The sequence below is a fragment of the Galeopterus variegatus genome, unplaced genomic scaffold (genome assembly GCF_000696425.1).
Source record: "Galeopterus variegatus unplaced genomic scaffold, G_variegatus-3.0.2 Scaffold17326, whole genome shotgun sequence".
NCBI classification, from domain to species: domain Eukaryota; kingdom Metazoa; phylum Chordata; class Mammalia; order Dermoptera; family Cynocephalidae; genus Galeopterus; species Galeopterus variegatus.
Window position 1 is genome coordinate 7,101 of NW_007743437.1, and position 9,989 is coordinate 17,089.

The following is a 9,989-nucleotide window of genomic DNA, read 5'->3' on the forward strand; positions in this document are numbered from 1 at the left end:
CCAGACAGTTATTTTCTTAGCAGCATACCTAGACTGCCTGTATTAGTCCATTTCTGTTGGTCATAACAAAATACACAGAATTGGGTGGTAAATAAAAAAATGAAATTTACTGCTTACAGTTTCTGAGGCTGGGAAGTCCAAAGTTCATCTGATGATGGCGACAGTGACCCGGGGTCTCACATTGCAAGATGGTGGAAGCAGAGAGAGAGCAGAGAAACAGACTCTCTTCTCTCTAAAAGCCCTCAGAACCACACCCCTGACCACCACTTTTAACCCATTCACTACTGCACAGTCTTACAGTCTAATCACCTCTTCAAGGCTCCACCTTTCAATTACCGGAATAGGACTTCCCATGCTCTTAACAGTCACAGTGGGGACCAAGTTTCTAATACATAAAACTTGGGGGACACAGTTCAAGCATCAGTGAGTTTTGGGGGGGGGGACATAATTCAATCCACTACACTACCCCAACAAGATATTTCACTATTTCAGGAAAACATTATAGCAGAATTAGCTAAAAGAAAAAAAAATGCCAGATAATCTACTCAAAATAAATAGGAAACAGGAAAACCATCCACAAGAAGGACATGTAGCTACTGATTTCAAATCCAAAATTACATGTGAGTCTTGGAAATGTCCATATTAATAGTTCCATCAGTTAGACCGGTAGGTAGGCAGAGGACAGACAGATACATAGTAGGTAAGTGGAGATACAGATACACAGACAGATAAAATCAAATGTTGGTGAGTTAGAACGATTCATGGAATTTTATGATACAGGCGACCTGGAAAACATCATCAGGAAGAACAAATTTGGACACAGAGGACAAAAACAGCCTACGAATTGTTGGGATGCTTTATACTTGAAGTAGCCTGTCATTTTCTTTTCTGAATCCTCTCTGGTGATTGCCTGGAATGAATTTAAGCAATGGCATTTCTGCTAAAAGACTGGGTTTGAACATAGACAGAATACCAAACAGACGCAAATAAATGGTGTATGCCCAAGTGTTTTTTTGTTTCTTTGGTTGGTTGTTTTAAATATGTGAAGTAAACACAAAAGACGGTGTGCTTTGAAGTGGTGTGGTTAAGGGAGGTAGTTGTGTGATGGCTACTCAAATCCTGCGGAAATGCGAGTCTAATTATTTTTTGTATGAACACATCTGTCTGGTTAGATAGATGGCAAGAGTCTGGATGGCAGAGACCACAGCTTATCTCTTTTTATCCCTAAAACGGCAACACTCAACACATAACAGAAGCTGTGTGAGTACAAAGGATAAGGAAACATACCATCGCCCCATCCCCATGTTGATGAAATGAAGCTGCACAGTCTGCTCCAGCAGCCACAGATGGTGAACTGAGAACAAAAGGACTCTGGTGGCAGTTCTGGCCGGTTCATAACATGGAAGAGTGTGTTAAATTATCTTTATGTTTCTCATTAACATTAGAATTTGATTCCTTATATCTACATGCCAATTTAATCTACATTATCGGAAATCAGCATTAAGATGTAATTACTTTTACCATTTTAGGATACTTATTACAATTTTCAATAACATGAAAGGATGCTAAAGGCTAGAAGAAAGCAGCTTTAGAAAAATTTTAAATTCTCTCGCACTCACAAAATCATATTGCAAACCTGAAATAGAGATCGCACAGCCAGTGGTCCAAGTCCAAGCAAATCCCATCTTCAATTTCACTGAAGTTGCCACGTTTCTGGTCATAATGTCCCTGGAGGAGGGGACACTTGAATTTTCCCTCCACTACATCAAAGTTGTTATCACACAAAGGGAAGACTGCCCAACCCACAACCAGGTCAAGGCAAGCTGACGTCCCACGAAGGAGGAAAAGTTCAAACAAGAAAGCCAGGCCAGGTTTCACATCTTTCTTTTGAGGGAGGACCTAGGAAAGACATTAAAACAAGGGAAGAGAGGAATGCTTGATTTCTAGAAACACATTGTATTCAGTGATGCCTGTAGAAAACTTAGAATTAAGTAGAAAGTTGTTCTGTACTCCTGTTGTTTGCCCTTGAAACTCACCACCAGATGTATTTTCATAAATAATCCTTTCAGCCCCAGGTAATTGAGCAACAATATCACCATGAAAATGGGACCCAAATGAGACAAATTCAACATTGCCAGTTCAAGATTCTGCAATTTGTGAGCTTTAGAAATCAAGCTTGTAACACATTAGCTAATGTGATATACTGTATTTTCCTTTCTCCTTGCTTGAGCTGGTACCACTACTGTACGACTATTTCTACATTCCATCATAGTGATTCTTTTACGTGCCCGTCATTCATCTCTGTATCACTCACCTGCCCAGAACAAGTGCTTTGCACGAATAAATGCTTTTTAAAAAGTGGTTGAACAAACTATTACACTCCAGAGAAACTAATCTTTCCCATAAAGATAATCTGAAGTATTATTACAAGGCTCACCTCTTGAAGGAAAAATAGTCTCATTTAATTTTGTGACTACTCTTTTTATTACATTGACACGATAATGCATGTCATTGTATAAACAATTTGTCAGTGTTAAATAAATACTACTAGGTATAAAGATGACTACAGTGACCAGGTCGGCCAAGTCACTCTTCGAGTCCCCAGGTGTAGAGAAGGAGCTTATCTCTTAGTTTTAAAAAATAATAATAATTTGAGGACATGAATAATCTTTTCTTTTAAAAAAATAGATTACAGCCTTGGATTTTTAAAAATTTTGTACAAAGAATTATAAACAAAGATAGAAACTTGCCTAAGACTGATATTTTATAACAATATATTTAGCCAAAACTATGCAGGTATATTTTATATGATTTATGTAAATATTGCAAGACTTAGTTTAGATATAAAATTAAACAGAGTCATCTGCTGAAAAATGCCATAACCCTGTGGCAGCTGCTATTAAACCATTAACAGGATCAGGCTTCATTTAACCCAGATTTACCATTTTCTACAACAGCCCATGGGAAAGCTAAAAACATTAGGCACAAATTACTGACAAAAGGGATCCTTAATCAAGCCGTACTTTTCATTGGACTAGTTGGCTGGGAGTAACCTTTGCGGTAAGAGAATAAAAGCTCGATGAGTAGGAGACGGAGAAATGGAGTCAGAAACCTGATTTGGGCCATTGTTTAAAAACAGAGTTGTACTGATGCTATTAATAATAATTTCATCTATTTCTATCCCTGCACTTAGAAATCAAAACTAGTGCCCCTTTAATACTAAACTGGTCTTATTCAGCAAAACTTTCAAAGTAGATGAAGTAAGAATCTGACCAATACCAAACCCATTGGATCATTAATTTTGTTGTAGTCTTGGGCAAGTAGTAAGTTTCCATGCACTTGAATTTCCTCATCAATAAAAAACAGGGATATATCTTCCTCAGAGACACGATGCAATTATCAACTTAGATGGTAAATATAAGAATACTCAGAAAAATATAAAATTCACATTATTTATTTATTTTAAAACTTTATCCCAACTAGTTAGATAATAGTCTATTTAGATAATAAATAATAGTTTAGATAATAGTTTATTTTAATAAAGAAGGGAAGAATATATTCAAGGTTAAAACACATCTGCGAACATGCAAAACCCCAGCATCCTTTTGGCATAAGAAACAGTTCAAGACTATCAAGCATATGAACAGCATGCAGCTCTGTGTCACCTGCAGCAATGCACGAAAAAAAACTTCATCTCAGCCTTGTCTACAAGATAGAAAAGTCACATGCAACTACCCTGACAGCCCCCAAAATAAACAAATACACGAACAAGACCAAACCTAGTCACTAATACCAATTGAAAAAGAAGATAAAAGCTATAAATTATAAATAAAGGAATTACTGTATGGGCCAACAATTGCCTTAACTTCTTTATTCTTCCAGTGCCTTTCTCTGGCTGTGTCTTGCAGGGGAGTTCTTCTGCTCTGTAATATCCAGCTTGGGATGCATTCTTTCCCTCTTTGGTAAGGAAGATCACTAAGTTTCACTGTATTTCACAGAAAATTCCTTTCACAAACTTGAATATTTCCACAGCTATACTATGATGTGATATTTTCATGAGCATTCTTCATTAGCTTTGTAATTAAGTTCTACATAGTAAAAGAAATAGATGTGTCAGTCTCCCCTGACTACTAATGCCTTCTCAGCATCAGAGTCCCAGTAGTTGGAGGTCACAATATCTCTGAGCACTTTATCTTCTGAGCACCGTGAAGAGCACTCCTTCACAAGGGAGAGATACTATGGAGCTGAGTTTCAGTGAATAACCTAAGAGTAATGTACCTTCCATATCACAGAAAGTACATGTGAAAGGTGGGTGGAGAACAAGTAGAAACCAAGAGGCAAAGAAGAATTTTGAAGACTGACTGTTGAATGGAGGACTGGAAATAAAAGCAAAATTCTTTCCACCTGGACACCAAATATTTTAAAATTAAATCAGTCCAGGGAGGACTAGTGTAAATATGTAAAATAACACAAATTCATATTCATAAAGTATTGTTCATATTTCCAAAAACAGAGGGTCTTCAAAGTCCTGCCTCTGGTTATGTTAAAGATGGTAACCACTGACCAACATTCCCACCATAACAAAGAGGAAACACCATTTAAATTACAAAATTATGCATATTTTTTAACCCAATAGGAAGCTGAGGACACAAAGAAATTTAGAGGAAACTAAATCTCAGAGAGGGATAAACCTTTCATATATGAGCTAGGACTAGAAGCAGCTTTAATCTGGGGGAGCAAATAAAGAAGCAGACCTGTCATTGAGTGGGGGATTTTGCAGGGGAAAGGAGAAACTGGCTGAACTTTTAACAATCTTGTGCTAATGTGGCATACTGAATACATAGGAGCCCCAGACACAGAGCAAGTCCTCACCTTGGGACTTTTACCAAGGTCTCAGCAGCATGTGGGCAAGAGGGTCTAGATGGAAATGCAAAAAGAGATTTCCAGTGTCACAGAAATCTTGGGGCATGGGAGGAGAGCAGAGCAGAATCTCATAGTTCCATGGGGCTTGGATACCAAGCCCAGCTGGAAGGAGGGACCTTCAACTTAATGCTTTTGGAATCAGTGGTAAATAAAACTAAGTAAACTGCAACCCAAACCAGACTTAGCTCAATTCCTGATTTGAGCAGAGAGACCAGCCCCTTGTGGGGGATAAATATTTTCTACCTCAGTCTCTACAATTCGTTTTTACACAATGTCTGGCATACAATACACAAGTATGAGACATCCAAAAAAGCAGGAAAACATGATGCACAGACAAAAGAAAACCAGTCAATAGAAACTGACCCACAGGTGACTCAAATGTTTGAATTAACTAAGACTTTAAACAATCATTATAGTTAGGATAAAAAATTAGAGGAAAAGATGAAAATAATTGGTGAAAAGTTGGAATATTTCAACAGAGAACTTTAAAGTTTTAAAACAGAAACAAAATATTTAAAGTGACAAAATTATTAAATGGGCTTAACAGTAGAAATGGACACAACAAAAAAAAAAAGATAGGTGAATTCTAGGAGAAGTCAATAGAAATTATACCAACTGAAGCACAGGGCAAAAAGAGTGACAAGAAACAGATTGGAGCATGAAAGACCTGTGGGATAATAATAAACAGTCAAACACACATGTAACTTGTGTCCTAAAAGAAAAAGAGAAAGAAAATGGTACAGAAAAAAATATGTGAAAAGATAATGGCTGAGAGTTTTGCAAAATTAATGAAAGACATCAATCTACAACATCAAGAAGCTCAGAAAATCTCAAGCAAAAGAAAAACAAACACGGGGCCAGCCCGGTGGCGCACTGCTACAGTGCACCGCTTGAGAGCGTGCCGGCGCTCCCGCCGAGGGTTCGGATCCCACATACAGACTGGCCGCTCACTGGCTGAGTGAGGTGCGGGGGCAACACCGAGGGTTGCGATCCTGTTGCCGGTCACGAAAAAAGACAAAAAAAGGAAAAAAAAAAAAAGAAAAACAAACAAAATAACACCTAGGCATATCATGGTCAAATTGACAGAAAGATAAAGAGAAAATCTTAGAGGCTCATCGATGATGATTAAGTATGTCCCTTTGACAGCCAATAATAAATTTTTCTTAGATAACATATTTCCTTAATAAAATCCTGAATTTAATAAAATGAAAAATCTAACAAAATAAAATTATTATACATTGTAGAGAAAATCTAACTTTCTTTTCTTTGCCCAGCTTCTTTGCTCTGCACTCTGGTCACAAAAAGTTACTTTTATCTCTGGCACTAACCATAAGTTCCCAGAAATTTTGGTTTACTATAAGTGCCCTCCTAGGGTACTTGGTTGGCTGTTTCTTGCCCAACTGACATATTACAAACTTATGATTACCACATAAATTGTAATTCCTTAGCACACATTCAATACCTTAATACAGCCTCACTACAGTCCAACTCCCTAGTTTTTTCCTATTAAATACATACTTAAATACATATTAACATATATGATATAAACACATACATATTAAACACTGTCAAAATTATTATTGTTAAAATTATGTTCTCAAATTCCTGCACGCGTGTATACATTATGTTCTCAAATGCCTGCACACACACACACACACACAGAGTCTGTTATTTTGTCATGGCAACCTCTTCATCAGAAAATCCCTTTATCTCCCCCAAAGTTTGCTTATTATAACCAAAGAATCTTGTCTTCAGTTTGGACAACACCTTGGAGGTGATCTTCTCTAATCCACAGGTTTTTAAGCAGACATATAGGCAGAGATACCGATGGGACCGAGACATAGGCTTGGGGACAATGGTGGCAGATAAAGGGTGTGGGACATAAATCAAAAGGTGTCTTCTAGTTCTCAAATGAATGGGGAATAGGGTAGTCAAGGAAGTAAATCAATATACTTAGTTTTCTTTTAGAAACAGCAAGATGTTCTTGAGGAGGCAGACAACTCTGGACAAATGAGTGGGAGTCAAGGCCACAGCGCAGGGTAATCTGGGTTATCCAGCGAGAGCTTTATAGTGCCCTTATCTTCTTCTTCATTCCTTGGCCAAGATAAATAAGTAGATAAATTAGTTCTAATCCCCAGTCTTCCTGCTGTGGGACAAAATGAAGTGATTATTCTTGGAAACTTATCTTGGCCCAGGGATTGAGGACAGAGCGTGGCAGGAGCTATAACTACCACAGCCTTGAGTAGAAGAGAGAGAATCTTACTTTCTCCGCCACTAGAAAACCAGTGCTATCGTGCTAAACGTAGTCATTCCAGATCTCTGTTTTAGGAATTTTTTTAAAAAAAATTCTTTAATCTGAACAGTTAACATTTATTTACTAAATGCAAAGCACTTTTTAAACCACTGTATCCTCATTAACTCAATTGCTACATAATCCTGTGCAGTAGATTCTATCATTGACCCAATGTTATAAATGAGGCAACTGATGGGCCTGCCTGGTGGCGCACTGCTACAGTGCGCCGCTTGGGAGTGTGGCAGCGCTCCCGCCGAGGGTTCGGATCCCACATACAGACCGGTTCCCGCTCACTGGCTGAGCGAGGTGCGGGCGCAGCGCCGAGGGTTGTGATCCCGTTGCCGGTCCCGGTCTGGTACGGGTGCGACACTGAGGGTGGCGATCCATTGCCAGGCACGAAAAAAAAAGACAAAAAAAAGATAAATGAGGCAACTGAGAAAAAGAAAGACTTGGACGTAGGTCACACAAAGCAGATGCAGAGGGCAGAGCAGGGACTTGATTCTGGGCCACCAGCTCCAGAGCCACTCATGCTGTGCGTCCTGAATGTAGGAGGGGCTGACCTCCAGCAGCCCACCTTAGATTCACGCTGAGGTGCCTTCAGGTCATTCTGCTCTATCCTATTGCTATTCTTCATGATTCCTACAAACTGAGAAGCCAGGGCTCTTCCTCCAGATGTTTCTCTGTATCCAGCCTGCTCTTTCCTAAATTGCTCACTTTGGGTTCAAGTATCCAAAATAAACATAGAGCTTACTGAGAAAAAACAATTTTTACCCCAATACAATCCAGGATCCTCAAAGAATGAGTCTTTCTGAAGGGCTAAATTTACAAGATGGCTGACCAATTAATAATTCCTAATAAAACTCCTTCTTAAATGAAGGGCCAATTCTATGATCTCTCAAACCTAAAGCTCCTGAATATAATTTCATGATTTCTCAATAACTAATTTAGTAATTTGAGAAACACCAATGATCATACTATAATGTCCTCAAGGCTCTAAACTTGCAGTCCCCGAAATTAAGTTTGAATAAGAATTACCCACGGGTACTTATTAAAAATGCAGATTTCCAAGACTCATGCTTACCACCGAATCAGCAAATGTGGAATGGGGCTGGGGACTCTGAGTTTTAGCACGCATGCTGAACCAATTGTGAACCAGAGGGGGTGTCAGCCCACGCTTTGAGAATCACTTCCCAATATGGATACAAAGGTAAGCAAGACAGGCTTTGAATCCTTGATCATTGATCGACTTCCACTGCTAAGGACAAGAATATTTCTGTCTAAAATCTGACTGAATCATACTTGAATAATTACTGGCTAAACAATATGACCTTTTTACCATTTTCCATCAAACATGACAGAAATCCAGAGGAAATATATGGTATGTCATCTCATTATATCGCAATTCCATTTCCTGACTCAACCTCAATATGTCATAACTCATCTCTTTACATGCTGCTCAAATGTTCAACCAAGAGTATTTCACACTAGAGAGATGGGAAAATCTAATTGAATGCTTTAGTATAGAAAATTCAGTTCTGGGATTCTTGCTTTTCTTTTTTACTGTGAAAAGAAAAGTTAAATTTTCTTTTCAGTTTCTCCTTGTTAGGCAAAAGATAGATCTTTCCCTTCACTGTCCCTGAGAGTTGAACACATTGGGGAAAAATTGGGCACAGCCCATTACTTTTACAAACCCCAGTGAGTGAGCCTCGATACACAAAAAGATGGCATTTCTGAACATCTGCAGCCTGATTAGATCAAAGACCAACAAATTACCCACAAATGGTTTTACAAGGAGCATGTAAATGTATCATTTGTAAGAGAGAAAACTTTTGGCAATAACTGCCCATCAACCATTTCCCTTTGGGCAGCCCACATTGCCCCAAAGATACCTACCAATGAAGTTGATGCCTGTGCAGCGCTCTGTACTCTACAAAGCCCTTACATGCACCCTATCAAGTTTGATCTGCATGTCAACTCTGTTATGTTGTGGACATTAGCCCATTTTACAGGTGATTGAAAAAAGGTTTAGGAGAGTAAAGATTTGCTCATGTTTCCCCAGCTACCAAATTGCTGATTTGACTCTGCAAAAAGCCATATCCCACTTTGCTGCTTCCCTCCAATCATTCATTCATTCACATACATTTATTAAACGTCCATTTTTGTGATTAAGCACTATTTTCGCCACTGAGGACAAAAATAATTGAGTAAGACAAACAGGCTTCCTAATCTCATTGAGCTATAATGTAGTGGGGGAGGGAATAAGCAATGAACAAAGAAAATAGACCTTATCAGTAGGGACAAATGATTAACCCACCACAACTGACATTGAAATAATAAAAATAAATATTGATGGACCAGAAAATGACTAGAGGAGGAGGTTATTCTGGTAAGAACCTCTTGTCTAAAGAAGCACATGTTACCCTAAGACCAGCCATGTCAAGGTTTGAAGAAGCAGCCTGCTGAATAGGAAATCACAATAATTTCAGTGGCCCTGCAGGGAGGATGAGCTCAGCGTGTTCAAAGAAGGAAAGTGAGGCAGAAATGAAATACACAAGCAGAAAACTAGGATAAAATAAGATTAGGGAGTGGGACAGAGGCCAAATCACATAAGGTTTGAAGGCCCACATAAGGAATTTGGATTTTATTCTAAATGCAATGAAGATCTCAATGCAATGGAAGATTTTAAGCAGGGGCTTGACATGATCTGATTTGCAGTTTACTAGATGGACCTTTATTGGTCCTTAAGTTTAGTGACATTTTTGTTTAAACATAA